Source organism: Lepidochelys olivacea, assembly GCF_965140295.1.
Source record: "Lepidochelys olivacea isolate rLepOli2 genome assembly, chromosome: 12".
Classification (NCBI taxonomy): Eukaryota; Metazoa; Chordata; order Testudines; family Cheloniidae; genus Lepidochelys; species Lepidochelys olivacea.
In genome coordinates, this window is record NC_140422.1 from 9,930,032 (window position 1) to 9,948,847 (window position 18,816).

At 44.8% G+C, this 18,816-nt stretch overlaps 1 protein-coding gene across 2 annotated transcripts in view; it reads right to left on the bottom strand.

Annotated features, from left to right (window-relative positions):
* Positions 1-18,816, bottom strand: part of SMPD3 (sphingomyelin phosphodiesterase 3) — a 253,523-nt gene that overhangs the window by 157,856 nt on the left and 76,851 nt on the right. For both annotated transcript variants that reach the window (XM_084644719.1, XM_084644720.1), the window contains exon 2: positions 17,394-17,486. The gene's annotated coding sequence lies outside the window, so the exon portion shown is untranslated. The remainder of the gene's footprint in view (positions 1-17,393; positions 17,487-18,816) is intronic.

Here is an 18,816-nt window from a genome sequence, read left to right on the forward strand (position 1 = left end):
AATGTATGTTCTAAATGTGTCTCACCAATGGCTCAAACAATCCATACTTTCTAGTCACAGAAACTCAGAAGGATTTTCACTTTAAATGGGTATAATCAGAAAACATTGTCACTGAGCTAGGCATGAGAAGTGGTAAGCTCCATAAAAGAGGCTTGCTATCATCTGAATTGAAAAAGGTCATATTTTATGGCACTTTAAGCTGAGCTAACAATTAAGATGAATAAAAATGTGCCACATACTTTTAATGTCTACAACTATAGCACTCTGCTTCTCAGTCTGTACTGCCTATATTTGCATTGTGAATAAAAATCTTGTAGGCAACGTGATAAAATTAATTCCCCCTCCCTTTACCAGTAAAATATCACCTGGACTAATACTGACCTGCTCCTTAAACACCATTTTTTTAAAAATGCAATTTTTAAATATCTATTATACTCTAAAGTGATTCCTGTATATCTGCTTTTGCCTAATCTCTTCCATGACATGACAGAGTTGCCATTAATTAAGTTACCAAGCCCGAATTCACCAGCATGTCTATCACATAAAGTAGGGCTTTAGCAAAGTAGTGAAAATACATTCTAAAAGTAACTTCTCATGGTTCTGTGATTTAAGAACATAAGAATGGCCATACTGGGTCAGACAAAATGTCCACCTAGCCCAGTATCCTGTCTTCCAACAGTGGCCAATGCCAGGTGCCCCAGATGGAATGAACAGAACAGATCATCATCAAGTGATCCATCCCCCTGTTGCCCATTCCCAGCTTCTGGCAAACAGAGGCTAGGGACACCATTCCTGCCCATCCTCGCTAATAGCCATTGATGGACCTAGCCTCCATGAACTTATTTCTTTTTTGAACTCTGTTATAGTCTTGGCCTTCACATTTCTTATGTGGCAGTGATTAGCCCAGTGTGTTACACTACATTTATCTTGCACTTTTGACTGAATCATCTACACTATCTAGTCATCCATTTCTGCCCCAGCTACTAACATTTCACACCTCTGAGCAGCTTCCCAGCAGCCATCGTCTTTAACAAAAAACCCAACACACACAAACAACTTGTCACAAAAATAATTCTTTCCCCCACCAAAATTTTGGACTTGTTGCAATTCCTGTGGAGCTGCAACCTGGGCTTGTTACTCTTTCATAAACTACAACTAAAACCCTTGTGTGCTACTGTGAGAATAAAGTCTCTTTTTACTGCTACTGCAGCTGTTGTTCTGCCTGCCAGTGTTCCTTTGTGCAGGGAATGTCTGCAAATCCTACCTCTAGTAAGAAATGCGAATGGGATGACCATGTCCACAACAGAGCACACAGCCCCTGAGTTTAAATCCAAACTCATCCCTCTTCCTGGCATATAGCTTTACTGGTAAGTGACAAATTCTAACAAACACCAGACTAACCTGGTTCCCCGAGCTCAGCTGTCCCCATGCTATGTCCTCCTCAGCAATAAAAAAGGGAAAGCCAGGGAAAAGCATAACAGGTACTTACAAGCTGGAAAAGAAGGATACGGCAAGCAGATCCTAACTACAAAATGGCCACTTTGGAGTCACAGCCGACTGTCTCTGTCAAATTTAAAGGGCCAGCCCTAGAAAGGCATGCTGGAGGAAGCATGCCTCTCAGACAGCAACTGTGCATGGAGGAGAGTAAGTAGAACTAAGAAGTTAAAGGGGCTGCTGTAGTAGGGATGCCAATTTTCTAATTGCAGAAAACTGGACACCCCTGCCCTGCCTCTTCCCCTGAGGCACCGCCTCCTCCCTTTCCTCTTGCCTCCGAGGCACCGCCTCCTCCCTTTCCTCTTTCCCCTGAGGCCCAGGTGCCAGGGATAGGACCGAGTGAACTAGAAACATGCCGCGGGGAGGGGCTCCCGCTCACTTGACCCCTGCCCCTAGTAGCTAGGGCAGCATAAGGCCGCCCCCTGCCTGGGCCCTGCTGACAGGGACAGGGACCAAGCGAGCCAGAGTTGTTACCCGCCTCTTCCCTGCATGCTCAGTCCCTGTCCCTGGGCCTCTGCTACCCCCTAGCCAGGTTCTTTCAGGCAGAAGCAGTTCCATAATGCGCACAGCTGCCAAGGAGAGTGCCTGAATGTGCCAGAAGGCACAGGGAGAGAAGGACAGAGCCCCTCTCCTTCCCCGCCCCCGGCAAGCCAATCTTGGGGGGGTACACTTGACCCCGCAAGCCCCTCCTATGCATTGTCTCTGGCTGACGGCACACTGCCATATCTCCTTTTCAACCAGACTTCCCGGTCAAAAACCAGACACCTGGCAACCCTATGCTTCAGGGTTATACCTATCACCTAACATTTCCCTCCAGCACCTCCTGTGTCCTAGCTTCTAGTTCCCTCTCTAGAGAGCCACTCCCACTTTCTTCACATCCTGGGTGCAGTTAGTTAGCAGTACATAACACAGATTCTCTTCCTCTCAAGCCTGCACAGTTGGACTCATGGTCCTAAGTAAATCTGGCTTTGGAAATGGAGGTGAATGAACAATAGGATCTATTAAAACTAGTTCAGAAATACTTCAGAATTTTACTGTAAAATATGGCATCAACAAGATGCAAAGCTATCTGTGTTATACAGATTATTGGCACTTATTTGGGATGAATAACTGGCTTTACCCCTCGTGAGTTATGCAGTCACTCCAAACTCATGTATGAAGATTTTATTAACATTACCACATCATCATGAACCGTACATCTGAATGCTAGCTAGCCTTCTTACAGTCATCATCTGACTAGTTTAATGAGCCTATAGCACAAGAAAGGTAAGACAATGGGTACTTCCTATTGAATTCCCCCAGCTACCTTGTTCAGAAGCAGCCACCCATAAAAAGAGACATACTTTTCTCTTCACAGGCCGTTAGAGACAACGATTCAACTTTTCTTGTATACATAAATAAAAATATGATAATCTCTACTGCTATTTCTTAAGTCTGCAGGTATGAGTGAAAGGGCTTGGTCATTCTTTAAATGAAGGTTTTTCCAGGTGCACATTTAATAAAACATTAATTTTATATTAGGGCCAGACTGTGCCCCAAAAGATCCAAGTGTAAAGGGTAAACTTCTACGTGCAAATTCTGCATTCACCACACAAGGCAGGAGGATATGCTGCCACAGAGGAAAAAACGGTTACTCACCTTTTGTAACTGTAGTTCTTCGAGACGTGTTGCTCAAGTCCATTACATTCTAGGTATGTGTGCGCCCATCTGCATGGACATCGGAGACTTTTGCCGTAGTGGTATCTGTAGGGCCGGCTGTGGCGCTCTCTGGGGTGCCGCGGTATATCAGGCACTGCCAAATCTACACCCTCTCTGTTCCTTCTTCCCGACAACTCTGATGGAGGGGTAGGAGGGCGGGTAATGGAATAGACATGAGCAGCACATCTCGAAGGAGGATAGTTACGAAAGGTGGGTAACTGGTTTGTCTTCTTCAAGTGCTTGCTCATGTCAGTTCCATTCTAGGTGACTCATAAGCAGAATCCTCGGTGGTGGGCTCAGAGTTCAGACTTGCGGACTGGAGCACCGCTGTGCCAAAACTGAGCTTGCTAGGTCAGGGCATGATGCAAAGCAAATGTGGGGATGGATGACTAGGTGGCGGCTCGACAGATTTATTGGATCAACACCCAAGCACGCCTGCGCCCTAGTTGAATGAGCAGTCACAATCGTCGGCGGGGGCACCTTTGCCAGCTCGTAACAGTAGCGGATGCAGGCCGTAATCCAGGACGAGATTCTCTGGAAAGACACTGGACAACCCTTCATCCTGTCTGCGACAGCAACAAACAACTGCATAGACTTACGGAATGGCTTTGTTCATTCTATGTAGAAGGCCAGTGCCCACCTGACACCTAGGGTATGCAGCCTGCGATCCTCATCTGTTGCATGAGGCTTAAACACAGGACCGGTAGCTATATGTCTTGACTAGTACGGAACTGGGAGACGACCTTTGGCAGAAAGACTGGGTGTGGGCACAGCTGGACCTTGTCCTCATAGAAGACCATATAAGGCGGTTTCGATGTGAGCACCCTGATTTCAGACATCCTACGGGCCGAAGTTATAGCAACCAAGAAGGCGACCTTCCAGGAGAGAAGCAGAAGGGAGAAGGAGGCCAAGGGCTTGATGGGGCATGAGCCTTGACAGCACAAGATTCAGGTCACAAAGGGGGCCCGGGTCCCGGATATGTGGATAAAGGTGCTCCAGATCTTTCAGGAACCAAACCATCATTGGATGGGCGAAGACTGACCTGCCTTGGAACGGAGGGTGGAACGCTGAAATGGCCGCCAGGTGAACCTTGACCGAGGATAGTCACAGGCCCTGGAGCTTAAGATGGAGCAAATAGTCCAGGATGCCTTGCAGTGGGGCCTCTTCTGCATGAACGTGATGATCCAAGGCCCAACACATGAACCACTACCACTTTGCCACATAGGTGCCCCTGATGGAGGGTTTCCTGTTACCCAGAAGAACCTGCTGCAAAGCAGCAGAACACCACCTTTCGTCCCCACTCAGCTACGCAGTAGCCAGCCTGTTAAGTGCAGCACTGCCAGGTTCAGACGCAGCAGATTGCCATGGCTCTAGGACAGTGAATCTGACTGAAGAGGCAGCTGCAGCGGGGTGGCTCCTGGAAGACTCAGCAACATGTCGAACCAGTGTTGACAAAGCCACGCTGGGGCTATGAGGATGATCGTTGCTTTTTGTCTTGCTTCACCTTGAGCTGGACTCTGCGGATTAACGGCACCGGTGGGAAGGCGTACATCAGTGCTCCCAACCACGGAATCAGGAAGGTGTCCGACAGGGAGCCCTTGTCCCTGCCCTGCAGAGAACAGAACATGTGGCACTCTCTGTTCTGCCTGGAAGTGAACAGGTCCACCTGGGGAGTCCCCAATCTGTGGAAGATTAGGCTGATCACCTCCTGATGGAGCGACCATTCATGGCGAGACGAGGAGGTCCTGCTGAGGCGATCTGCCAGGATGCTACCAGATGAATGGTATGTTGCACACAAAAGTCCCAGAGGCTGAGTACTTCCTGACAAAGGGCTGAAGACCTGGCACCGCCATGCTTGTTCATGTAATACATCGCAGCGGTATTATCTGTGAGGCCCTCCACCACCTTGCCTTTCAGGTGGGTGAAGAAGGCCTGGCAGGCTAGGCGAACCGCTTTGAGCTCTCTGACATTGATATGAAAGGCGAGATCATTGTGGAGCCAGCGGCCGGTCCTGGGTGCTGATCTCGCCCAGATGGGCTCCCCAACCCAGATCTGATGCATCCAAGACCAGGGTGATCAATGGAGATGGGATCACAAAGGGGACTCCCTGCAGCACCGACCTGGGATCCCGCCATCAATCCAGAGACAGGAGGACATGGTTCAGCACTGTGACCACTCAGTCCTGTGGATGCCTACTGGAGGTGTAGACCGAGCCTAGCCACGCTTGCAGAGGCCACAGATGAAGACGGGGGTAGCTGACCACATATGTGCATGTGGCCCATCAATTGCAGGCACATGTGGGCCAGGGCGAGCTGGCTCTTTATGTGGGAGATTAAATTTGACATGGCCTGAAAACACACTTCCTGAAGGAAAGCCCTGGCCCACATGGAGTTGAGGACCACTCCAATGAACTCTATGCATTGGACTGGCATTAACATGGACTTTTGGACTGGCATTAATATGGACTTTTCTGTGTTTAACAACAGGCCCAGGTCACGCAGGTGGACCACATCAGATCAAGGCTCCTGCACACCTTCCCCAGAGACCTGCCCTTGATGAGCCAGTCATTGAGATACAGAAAGACCTGGACCCCTCAACATCTCAGGTAAGCCGCCACTAGTACCACACATTTTGTGAACACTCTGGGGGCCAAAGACAGGACAAAGGGTGGCGCTGTGAACTAGAAGAGGTGCCTGGCCACTATGAAATGCAGGAAATGCCTGTGTCCCGGGGATATGGAGACATGAAAATAAGAGTCCTTTAAGTCAAGAGTGGCGTACCAGTTCCCTGGATCCAGGGATAGGATGATGGAGGCCAGGGAGACCGTACAGAACTTCAACTTGTTCTTGAGAGACTTGTTCAGGCTATGCAGGTCCAGAATGGGTCTGAAATCCAGGCTTTGCCTTCAGGATTAGGAAGTAGCAAGAATCCTCTTCCCTCCATATCCCAAGGAACCTCCTTCCCCAGTCCCCAAGCCAAGGAGCTATTCAACCTTCTGAATGAGGAGTTGCTTGTGAAAAGGATCCCTGAAGAAGGATGGGGAAATGGGGAGGCAGGAGCGAGGGGCAGCCAAAAATTGCAGGGTAAAAACCCAAGCCACTATGTCTGGGACCCAACAGTCCGATGTACCCGCAACCAGGCTCAGAGGTAGGGAAAAAAGGTGGTTGAGGAAAAGGTGGGAAGGTTCCGGACTTTTGGCTGGTGCATCACTCCCGAATGCGTCCTCAAAATAAGCACTTCTGGCCCCCTTGGTGCTTTGCCGGGCGAGGCTGTGCAGGAAACTGGGACGATGAAGGGTGGCAGTGACTAAGCCCTACATTCCTTTTCCTTGCAGGTGCCTGCTGAGGCTGCCACTGTCGAGGTGGCAGGGGAACCTGAAACAGCTGTCTCAATGTCTGAGGTGTGTGCATCCCCAGAAAGTAGAGGTTCACCCGTGTGTCTTTCAGGCTATGCAGACGAGCATCCGTTTGGTCGGAAAAAAGGCTGACACTGCCAAATGGGAGGTCCTGAATAGAGGCTTGCATCTCCTGGGACAGGCTGGCGGTCTGGAGCTAGGAACTGTGCCGCATGGCCAACGCCGAGGTGACCACTCAGGCATCTGAATCAGCCACATCCCAGGGCATTTGGAGGGAGCACCGAGCTGCCACAGTCCCCTCCACCACCAGAGTTGGGGACTCCAGGGACATGGAGTCCTTGACCTTCAGGAGAGAGTCCCACAAGTTAAAGTTATAGGGACCCAAGAAGGCCTGGTGGTTCGCCATCCAAAACTGGAGGCTAGCTGTAGAATAAATTTTTCGACTGAAGAAATTCACCCTTTTGGCCTCTTTATTCTTAGGCATGGAAGAGGTGGGCCCCTGTTTATCCCTCTTGTTGGCTGCCGACATGACCAACTATCCTGGTGGGTGTACAAGTACTCAAACCCTTTCATGGGAACGAAGTACTTCTTTTCTGCCCTCTTGGAAGTGGGCAGGATGGAGGACGGGGTTTGCCAGATGTTTTTGGCAATGTTCAGGACCGCACCAGGAGTGCAATGTGGGCCAGGGTGGATGCTGATAACAAATTAAACAATGTGTCCATCTGCTCCTCCATCTCCTCTGCCTTGAGGCCCAACTTGGAAGCCACCCTGCGGAGCAGCACCTGATGCGCCCTAAAATCGTCCGGTGGGCTAGCTCTCGAGGGGCCCGCCATCGACTTGTCCAGAGAGGAGGAGGAGGATTGGACTACCAGCGGAGGGCTGGTGGTGTCCTCCCACACCAGAGAGGGCGGCCTAGGGGTGGCTAGTGGCTCCTCACCCGTGATGGCTACCGGAGCATCCCGCATCGAGTCCGGTACCATCAGTACTGCCTTCATCCTGTATCTGGTTCGGTGACTGAGGACTCGTGGGAGCGCGGCAACGGCATGATGGGAACTCCCCAGGCATTCCAATAAGGCCATTGGGTCGGCCACTGGCCTTGCTGCTAGGATGGCACTTATGCCGTAGATGTGCCCTCTGGAGCCCAATTGTGTTGCTGTCTGGGCAAAGAGCTGAACTGCGCCTCCAAGCCCAAGATGTTGTCCCCTTCTGGTGACCAGGGCAGGGCTGTTGAAGCTTGGGTCTGGCAGGTCACCATTGCCGCCAGTGAACAGGAACTGGGAGGGTGTCGAAAGCACTGTTGGCTTGGGCCCTTTACTGCTCCCTGGAGTCGGTGGTGGGTCCTTTCGGGGGAAGAAACTCTCTGGGGTTGAGCCCTTTTGTGGGTCCAGAGTGGGCATAAGCTTGGTTGGGCTTGCTTGGTGCCATCTTCTTAGGTTTCTTCTTCAGCACTGGCAATGGGGATCAGTGCCGGGAGGAACCCAGTGCTGGGGGTTCGCTCTGCACCAAAGTAAAAGCACTAGGTGCCTCATCAGCGCAGCTCCAAAGTTGAGCGCAGAGCAGCCTGCCTCTGGAGGGCCCTGATACATATATTGCAATCCCTCTGAACCAGAGAACAAAAGTTTTTACTTTTGCGACAGCACTCCTTTACGGGGATTCTATGAGACAGCGTAGACAACTGGCACAGAGTGGGCAGGAATCTTCCTGGTGACTTCTATAGGAATTGGATTCAGCCCTATGAAAGCAAAACTTGCAGGTGCAATTTTAAAGTTTGGCTATGAGGATGGCTGAGTTATTTTAACTGTGCACACAATATTTGCAGGCAAATACCTCCTAAACAGAAAAAAAAACCCTGTATCTATATGTATAAATGGGGGGGTTGCAAATGCAGTGGATAGACCCACAAACGTTAAATTTTCCATCCATCTACACAAATAGCCTCAGAATTAAAAATCTAATTATGGTACTGAAAGGAAACTCATGATAACTTAATTAAATTATTTGCAGTAACATCTAGAACATCGTAGGCTCCAAAAAGACATACAAAGAAGGGTCAAAAAGAACCAAGGAGTACTTGTGGCACCTTAGAGACTTACAAATTTATTTGGCCATAAGCTTTCATGGGCTGAAACCCACTTCATCGGATGCATGCAGTGGAAAATACAGTGGGAAGATATATATACACACACAGAGAACATGAAAAAATGGCAAAAAGAAAAGGAGGACTTGTGGCACCTTAGAGACTAACCAAAAACTAATAAATTGGTTAGTCTCTAAGGTGCCACAAGTCCTCCTTTTCTTTTTGCGAATACAGACTAACACGGCTGTTACTCTGAAACATGAAAAAATGGGTGTTGCCATACCAACTGTAATGAGACTAATCAATTAAGGTGGGCTATTATCAGCAGGAGAAAAAAACTTTTGTAGTGATAATCAGGATAGTCCATTTCAAACAGTTGATAAGAAGGTGTGAGTAACAGTAGGGGGAAAATTAGCATGGGGAAATAGTTTTTACTTTGTGTAATGACCCATCCACTCCCAGTCTTTATTCAAGCCTAAATTAACGGTGCCCAGTTTGCAAATTAATTCCAATTCTGCAGTTTCTCACTGGAGTCTGTTTTTGAAGGTTTTTTGTTGGAGAACTGTGACGTTTACGTCTGAAATTGAGTGACCAGGGAGGTTGAAGTGTTCTCCAACTGGTTTTTGAATGTTATAATTCTCGACGTCTGATTTGTGTCCACTTATTCTTTTGCGTAGAGATTGTCAGGTTTGGCCAATGTACATGGCAGAGGGGCATTGCTGGCATATATCACATTGGTAGATGTGTAGGTGAACGAGCCTCTGATGGTGTGGCTGATATGATTAGGTCCTATGATGGTGTCCCTTGAATAGATATGTGGGCAGAGTTGGCAACAGGCTTTGTTGCAAGGATGGGTTCCTGGGTTAGTGTTTTTGTCGTGTGGTGTATGGTTGCTGGTGAGTATTTGCTTCAAGTTGGGAGGCTGTCTTTAAGCGAGGACTGGCCTGTCCCCCAAGATCTGTGAGAGTGAGGGATCGTCCTTCAGGATAGGTTGTAGATCCTTGATGATGCACTGGAGAGGTTTTAGTTGGGGGCTGAAGGTGATGGCTAGTGGTATCTGTTATTTTCTTTGTTCATCTGTCCTAGAGTAGGTGACTTCTGGGTATTCTTCTGGCTCTGTCAATCTGTTTCTTCTCTTCAGCAGGTGGGTACAGTAGATTTAAGAATGCTTGATAGAGATCTTGTAGGTGTTTGTCTCTGTCTGAGGGATTGGAGCAAATGCAGTTGTATCTTAGAGCTTGGCTGTAGACAATGGATCTTGTGATGTGGTCTGGATGAAAGCTGGAGGCATGTAGGTAAGTATAGCGGTCAGTAGGTTTCCGGTATAGGGTGGCGTTTATTTGACCATAGCTTATTAGCACTGTAGTGTCCAGGAAGTGGATATCTTGTGTGGACTGGTCCAGGCTGAGGTTGATGGTGGGATGGAAATTGTTGAAATCATCGTGGAATTCCTCAAGGACTTCTTTTCCACGGGTCCAGATGAAGAAGATGTCATCAATGTAGCATAAGTAGAATAGGGACAGTAATTGAAAGGTTAAGATTTTCAAAACAAAACTTCCATTCCGGAGTTTTTCCAGTCATCTGTTAAATGTATGGCGTTGTCTAAAACTCAGGACAAATGCCAGAGAAGTCACAGAAATAAAATATATGGTCATTATACCAAATGTAGATTCTGATGTTTTTTTCTTTTTGAAGTTGGGTGGAGAGAAAAGAAAGACACTGACCAGTAAACTCTGAATGCAAAAATGTGTTCAGCCTAATCTTCCCAGTAGGATATGAAAAGTGTCAAATAAGAAGGTCTGCACAAAGTATACTAAAGTGCTCTATAAACCATGTAGAACTTGCACTGCAATACCCACATTCATATGGCAATATCAGTTTTGGCTTAACAATAGTCAGGTGAGGTCTCTTCTACACAATATTGAAATTAAAAGGCTAATTGCAGGGGACATTTTTAAGTATTACACTATCCCAACAAATACTTTGCCACAGGGTGATGAGCCCTGGAGATTAAGATAGGGCCAGGGCCAGGGCCAGGGCACGGGCACCTATGTCTGAATGATTCGACCCTAAGCTAATTGATTAATTAGGCCCTGGAAGAAACAAAACAAAACAATATTAAAAAGTGGACTAAGAAGAAGAGCTCAAAACCAAGAAAAAAGAAGTGGGGAGGAAAAAAAACTATAAAATGGAAACTATCCTTAGGCAAACCAGGAAATAAAATCTCAAAAGTAAAATGTGGCAAAAGCATCTTTGTCAACCACAAACACGTGTCAAAAACATAGCAACTAAGGAGAGAGGAAAAAAAGAACCTGCATTCAAAAAAAAAAAAAAAAAGCAATGAAGTGAGGAGAGAATTCTCAGCGCACGCGGCAGAATATTATAGATGGCAATAGAGAAAGATATAAAGCATGTGTGAAAGTGTAATTTTTGTCCATTTGATCCCTTGCAATGACTCATCTAGAGGCATTGTAGTCCCTCTACCGATAGGGCCTTAGACTGGCATTCAGGAGATATAGAGTCTATCCCTGGGTCTGCCACTGGCCTGCTGTGTGACCGTGGGCAAGTCACTTCCTCCTTCTGCACTTCTATTTCCCCTCCCTCCTTTTGTGTGACTTGTCTCCTCAAAGTGTAATCTCTTTGGGGCAAGGACTGCCTTACTATGTTTGTACAGTGTCCAGAACAACTGGGATTCAAAACACACCTGGGCCTTCTAGGCATTGTAATTATAAAATTACACGCAGCAAGCCTTTGGTATGCTAAAGTGGTGCAGGAATCTCTTATGGTGGTTGGAACCCAGTCCTTGCTGTAACTGTAACCAGTCAGTCGAACATTTATTTCGGTCTAGCTTTTGTATCATTATGTATTATTTGAATTACTGTAGTGCCTAAGAGCCGCAATCACGCACCGGGACCCCATTGTGGTAGGTGTTGTACAAAACAGCTTCTAATCTAAGTAGGATTCAAATCTGCACAGTGCTGAATCTATTGTGAGACACTAGGCAGAAAAAAAGTTTTCAAAATCTCAAATTTTTCCAGGACAGGAAAAGTTTCCCCCATCCTAAATTGGAACAGAAAGTCAAAAAAAATCTCAAAAACATTCGCAAACTGAAAAAAAAAATTCAGTTTGGCTCTACCAAAATGTTTCATTTTGATAATTATGAAACATTCCAGTTTGGTTTTAAATTTTTTTTTTATTATAAATTATCTTAAATTTTAAAATAAAGTCATTTCAAACTGGAAAAAAAAATTAACTTTGTTCTGAAAATGCCATAATGAAGAGTCTGACAATTGCAAAACTTTTAAAAAAAAAACTGAAATGGGAAATTTGTCAAAACCAGTCATTTCTCGGTAAAAGTTTTAGTTTCAATGTACCGTATTTTTCAAACAGAAAAAGGTTTATCAAAAATTTCCTGACCGGCTCTAGTGCCGAGTACATTTACTTGCAATGTATTTCAATGGAAGTTGAGGGACCAGCGCTGTTGAACATATTCAGAGATGATCCGGAAAAACGGGTAAACAGTGAGGTGACATGGTTTGCAGACACAAAATTACTCAGGATAGTTAAGTCCAAAACTGACTGCAAAGAGTTATAAACAGATCTCACAAAACTGGGTGACTGGGAAACAAAATGGCAGATGAAATTCAATTCAGATAAATGCAAAGAAATGCACCCTGGAAAACATAATCCCAACAACACACACAAAATGATGGGGTCTAAATTAGCCGTCACCACTCTAGAAAGAAATCTTAGACTCATTGTGGATAGTCCTCTAAAAACGTCTGCTCAATGTGCAGCAGCAGTCAAAAAAGCTAACAGAATCCTCGGAATCATTAGGAAAGGGATAGATAATAAGACAGAAAGTATCTTAATGCCATCCTATAAACCCATGTTAAACCCACACCTTGAATACTGTATGCAGTTCTGTTTACCCCACCTCAACAAAGATATTAGAATTGGAAAAAATATAGAAAAGGACAGCAAAAATGATATGGAACAGAGTCTGTATGAGGCGAAATTAAAAAGACTGGGACTGTTTAGTTTAGAAAAGAGATGACTAAGGGGGGATATGATAGAGGTCTACAAAATCAAGAATGGTATGGAGAAAGTGAATAAGGAGGTGTTATTTACCTCTTTACATAACACAAGAACCAGGGGCCACCCAATGAAAATTTATAGGCAGCAAGTTTAAAACAAGCATATGGAAGCACTTCTTTACATAAAGCACAGCCAAAACTGTGGAACTCATTGCCAAGGGATATTGTGAAGGCCAAAAATATAACTGTGTTCAAAAAATAAATAGATACAATCATAGAGGATAGGTCCATTAATGATTATTAGCCAAGATGGTCAGGGATACAACCCCATGCTCTAGGTGTCACTAAACTTCTTACTGCCAGAAGCTGGGACCATATGACAGGGGATGGATAGGGTGTTATACCAATAAAATAAAAACCAGCAGGATCTTATTAAAGGGAAAAAGGCAAAATACCACATTTATTGTGAATACAGAAAGAATCATAGTAAGCAGTTAGTTATAGCTATAACATTCCATTCAATCTCATATTTATTCACACATTCATTCATACAAACACACACACGCACACATACACACCCACACACACAGGTTCTGCAAGGTTGTTATCATAGTTACCAGCCTTAGAGTTGCTCATGCCAAGCCACTGGCCAGGTGGCCTGGACATGAGGAGGGAGCAGGGCCTTGTCAGATGCTCATCTGATGCTCCTGGAAGTTGGTTTGCAGAATCAGACCCCCACAATTCTCACTTTTTAGAGTCTATTTTTATAGGAATTTCTTCCTATGCCAGTCTATGGGAATTGCTTCATCATGCTGTTGCTGAATCAATCAGCAGATAGCACATTCCTGACGGCTCCAAGATGTTATCTTGTTCTTTGGTTCTCCCATTCTTGAGGCTGTTGGGTGGATTCCAGTCTGCCCTCCGGGTGGGGTCCTCTGGTTATTTCCACTTGACGCCTTCTTCAGCCGATGGACACTGGATTCTTAGGCTGGCACCTCCCTGATCATTCAGTTATTATCCACACCAAGCATCCATCCACATACATCCTCTATCTCTATTTTAATCACAATGGTTAATACAACAAAAGGGTGGGGAGTCTCTGGGTGCTGTTTCTGTTGTTAGAGTATTGCTTTGAGTCTCTCTCTCTGTGAATTGCTTTGAGAACAGACTCTGTCTTAGAATGTACTAACACAATTAGCAGCTTGCAAGTTTCATACATAGAGGGAGAGAAACAGTACCAAAAACCAAGAGACCTCTTAATTAGTAATACCCTGGAATTTAAACTCTGGGGAATCAAACTCATTTGTGATTTTAATACAGAACTTCTTTAATATGATCCAACAAGGGTTGCCAACTTTCTGATTGCAGAAAACTGAGCACTCTTGCTCTGTCCCACCCCCGAGGCCCTGCCCCTACACCTTTTCTGAGCCCCCCCCCCCCTCACTCCATTCCCCCTCTTTCGGTCGCTCACTCTCCTCCACCCTTGCTCACTTGCTCTTTTTCACTGGTCTGGGGCAGGGGGTTGGAATGTGGGAGGGAGTGAGGGGTCCAGCTAGGGCTGAAGGCTCTGGGGTGGAGCCAGAGATATGGGGTTGGGGGTGCCGGAAAGGGCTCCGGGCTGGGGCCACGGAGTTCGGAGTGTGGGAGGGGGTTAGGATGCAGGAGGGGGTGCGGAGCACGGGCTCTGGGAGGGAGTTTGGGTGCAGGAGGAGGCTCAGGGCTGGGGCAGGGGTTTGGGGTGTGGAAGGGGGTGCAGGGCACAGGTTCCCAGCGGCGCTTACCTCAGGCAGCTCCCGGGAAGCAATGACATGTCCCTCTGGCTCCTAGGCCCAGGGGGGCCAGGACCAGGGGGTCTCCGTGTACTACCCCGTCTGTAGGCAACGCCCCCACAGTTCCCACTGGCCGCAGTTCCCAGCCAATGGGAGCTGTGGAGCTGGCACTTGGGGCAGCGCCTGCACCATGGGCAGGGGCAGAGCGGGGAGCCGCCCCCCTGACCGCCCTTGCACCCAGGAGCTGGTGGGACATGCCAGCCGCTTCTAGGAGCCATGTGGAGCCAGATGCTGTGGCCAGCCGGACTTTTAGTGGCCTGGTCAGCTGTGCTGAGCAGAGCCACCAGGGTCCCTTTTCAACCGGGTGTTCCGGTTGAAAACTGGATGCCTGGCAAGCCTAGGGACGGATTACTCGATAAAGTGCCCTGTTCTGTTCATTCCCTCTAAAGCATCTGGCAATGGCCACTGTCGGAAGACAGGATACTGGATTAGATGGACCATTGATCTAACCCAATATGGCCATTCTTATTTTTTTATGTACTTGAGACCTTGCACAATCAAGCCTATAGTGTCCTTTGCAATCTCTCATCATATATTAAAGAGTAGTATTATTTAACCTGGAAAATAGAAGAGTTAGTGGATTCCTATTTGAGGTGTAACTAGAGAGCAGTGTGGTTTTGGGATTATTTCATTTAGGGCATCTAAAGTAGAAGCAGTTCAACAATACTTCCAGTGTAAGAAAATTTACTATTCAACTTCCTTTAATTTTTGATATAGCTGTTAAAATGCAGAACAAATGTGTGACTAAAATCATTTTAAACCTGTGGCTAGAAACTGAAAGGAACTGGATAGTCTCACAGGTCACATATTGACGTGCTGCGGTGGAAATCCAAGATAAAAAAAACTGACATAGTTATCAGTGTTATCTCCAATACAAGAAGGCCTTTCAAGAAAGCAGCTTGAAACCTGACATGCTAGTCCATCCTGAATCCAGTTTTTGCTGTTCATTAATTTAGAGATGGATTAAGCATCTATTACTGAATGGCTCTCAACATTATGTGTAAAGTAATTTGAAAAAATGATAATCCAAGCAGGCCTAATGTTTTAGGAGCAGACCCTCAGCACCGAAGCTATCCTCTTGCTGCAAATAAAGGCATGTAAATGGTCATCTATGAAATGACCCAAGCAATTCCTCTTTGTGAGTTCTGAGAACATCTACAGAGGATGTTATTTACTGGTATGATACAGTTGGTGCCTTTTAGTAGGAGCTTGATAAATGTGCAATAAAGCCTGAGTCCTCATCCATAAAGGTTGAGGAGACTGTTGTAACTATTTTCACTGTAATCAAGGCAGTTGCAGCAGTACCGTTTTATAAATAAACTGTATGCTAAAATCGTCATTATTGTATAAACAAAATAAACATTACACAATAAGATATATTTGGTATGCAGGGAATTTAGGCACTGTGTATTGTATTGCAAATTAACAGTGACAGTTATACCAAAGGAACCTAGAACAGATCTACTGGTGCAGGCAATTCAGCATTCCGCTTCTTCCAATAGTGTTCAGTATCAGATACTGAAGAGAAAAGTAACTGTCCCTCTTTCCCCCACTCCAAAAAAACCCAAAACAAATTGTCAACAACCCCAATTCTGCATATGAGAAATTCCTTCCTAATCCCCACATTCTCAAGTGATAAAAAATCATGCCAGGCTTTGAATCATGAAATGTGGTTACTCTTATCTCTTAGCTTGTATAGCTGTAGGTGTTACTAATGGTCAAAGTTATATAGCTCATTTAAAAATCCAGCCACAATGTTTGTTTCAGGGACCTCCTGTGAAGGTGAGAGCCACAGGCTGACTCTGTTCTGCACAAAGCAGAGTTTCATTTGAATGCTTCAAAATTACTGCAGTGTAGTTTAATTTAAAGTAAAAGTAAGGGACAGTGGGGACAGAGAATATCACAAATCTGAAAACTGAAATTTTCATTTTTGAAGACTGAAATGAAAATTTCAACTTGAAACAAATTTTTCAAACAAAAATCTCGAATCAAAACAAATTCTCCGGTAAAAGTGTTTCATCTGAAATCTTCACAGGAACCAATTTCAAATGTGACTGGCTTTAGATATCAACAGCATCAAAAGGATAACTGGGGGTTTGACATTAGGTCTTGTTCCCACTCATATGACTGAACTGATCACTAACTTTGGTCATGGTCTCAGCCATGGTACATTAGCAACAACCCTGGGCATCCATCCACCTTTCTGTAGGGCATGGAGCTATCTTCATCTCTGAGTGTACATCACAGACTCAACTTCCTAGGTTTGAAGAGCTGATGTTGATGAACTTCAGTCCTGTCTACATTCCTCTGCTTAATCCACCCTGCTGTATGTGTTAATGAGTTTCACAAAGTGCTATTTTCCCATGCTTCTAAATTATGTTTATCAGCAACAAAATGACAAATTACAGAAACTAAACAATACTACTTGAAATAGAAGAGTCATCCATGCTTGTATATTAATTCCATTCTAAAAAATTATATCCCCTCTAACTGGCAAAACGAACACTTACCTTCTTCCACCCTTTGTAAACTCTTAGGGGCAGCGACTATCTTTTACTATGTATGTATAGTGCCTAGAGAAATGTGGCTCTGATCTTGGCTGGTACCACCATAAACACAAATAATTAATCAGAGTGCCATTGCATGCAACTGAACAAAGTGCCAGGTGGACAGGAAATATGGAAATTAATATATAGTACTCGTACAGAATATCTGCTAGAATACAGGTTCTTAGCCAGTTTTTGTTTTGTTTACTTAAGACTAAAGCAAGAGTGCAATTCTTCTAGTATTTTTAGGATTATAACAAAGAAATACCATGCCATTAGTAAACTAACAAATTGTTTCCAAGCTTGGGTCATCAAACTTTAAGTTAAGGTTCAATTATAAAAGCAAAAGTAACATACCTGGAAAAGAATGTGTATAGTTGGTTCTTTCTGTTTCAGATTTTCATTCAATCCTTGCTGCTTCTGTATATGTGTATCTGAAAATTTCTTCACCTGAAATTAGATTTACATTATGTAAGATTTCTTATGAAGATGGATACAGCAGTTGCATCAATTACTCATACACGCTATAGTAACTTATCTGAGTGTTAGACTACCCTATTGTTCCGATATTAGATATGCAAGTTAGCCTATATAAATTGTATGTATGTTTATGACAACCACGCAACAAAAACTATCTGGCATATAAATACAATTGTAGTAACTACACAAGAATGAGGCATCTACATTGCATGAGCATTTTTGAATACACAATTCTATAAGCACAATTTTTCAAAACAGTCTCCTAATATTTACATGTCCTCCAATTTAAATGGGATGTAATGATTCATTCATGAGCCACAAACAAAATAAAATTTAGTTTTCTCCAATTACCAATAAGTAAACAAGCATAAAATATAGTATTTTAACAGCCTAAACTTTCTAAGTATCAAACTACAGTGAAATGTATATGGATAAAGATGAAATTTTAAACAAAAAAATCCTACTTTTTAAATCTGAATGTGCACATACAACAAATTGGTTGCAAAAGAAAAAGTTTCCTTGTCAAATGGGCAGAGAAAATAAATTGTCACATCTGTTGGGCCAATGAATGTTCCCCTATTCACATCCCATTGCTCTCACAAACAGGATTTTGCCAGTAATGGATATGCTCTAGGGCCAATGGTATATGGGAAGAGGTTTTGAATTTTGCCACTACAGTTCAAAGGGTTAAAATTAAAAACACTCCTGAATGGGAGTGGATAGAGAGGGAACATCATCTCTCTTTGCCCTTATAAGGCTGAAAATGGTTCGAGATGTTCAGATTATTATGTCTCATTAAGCCACTGGAAAAATCTGGAGGGACTTTTCTACAGCAAGTGGAAGAAACTTAAATACAAGAGAATGACAGTACAGGTGTATGAAAAGACAATCAAGAGGTATAGGTTGAACAAAGACAGAGCACCTTTCTAGTAATGGGAGGATGATAAGTTATTCTTCCTTAATTAAAGGGATTACATATGATTAGTGATCAATAAATGCCAGGAGATGTAAGGTATTTATTTCCAATTCTGGAGGCATTAGGACCCAGGTTGTATCTCCCCTCCAACCCCACTCCCCCCACACATAGGCTTGCAAGAAAGCTGCAAAGAGGAACCAGCCAGGACTCAGTCGGGGCAAAAGTAGCCAAGGAAGGGACCTTTGGAAATCTTTCTAGAGTTCTGACTGGACTTTCTCTGCCCTGTGCTGATTGGCTATTTGCTCCAACCCTCCCTCTTCCCCACAGTCTCTTCACCTCTCCATCACTCCTCTTACCCTTTCTTCCTCTTCCTTTCAATGTCCC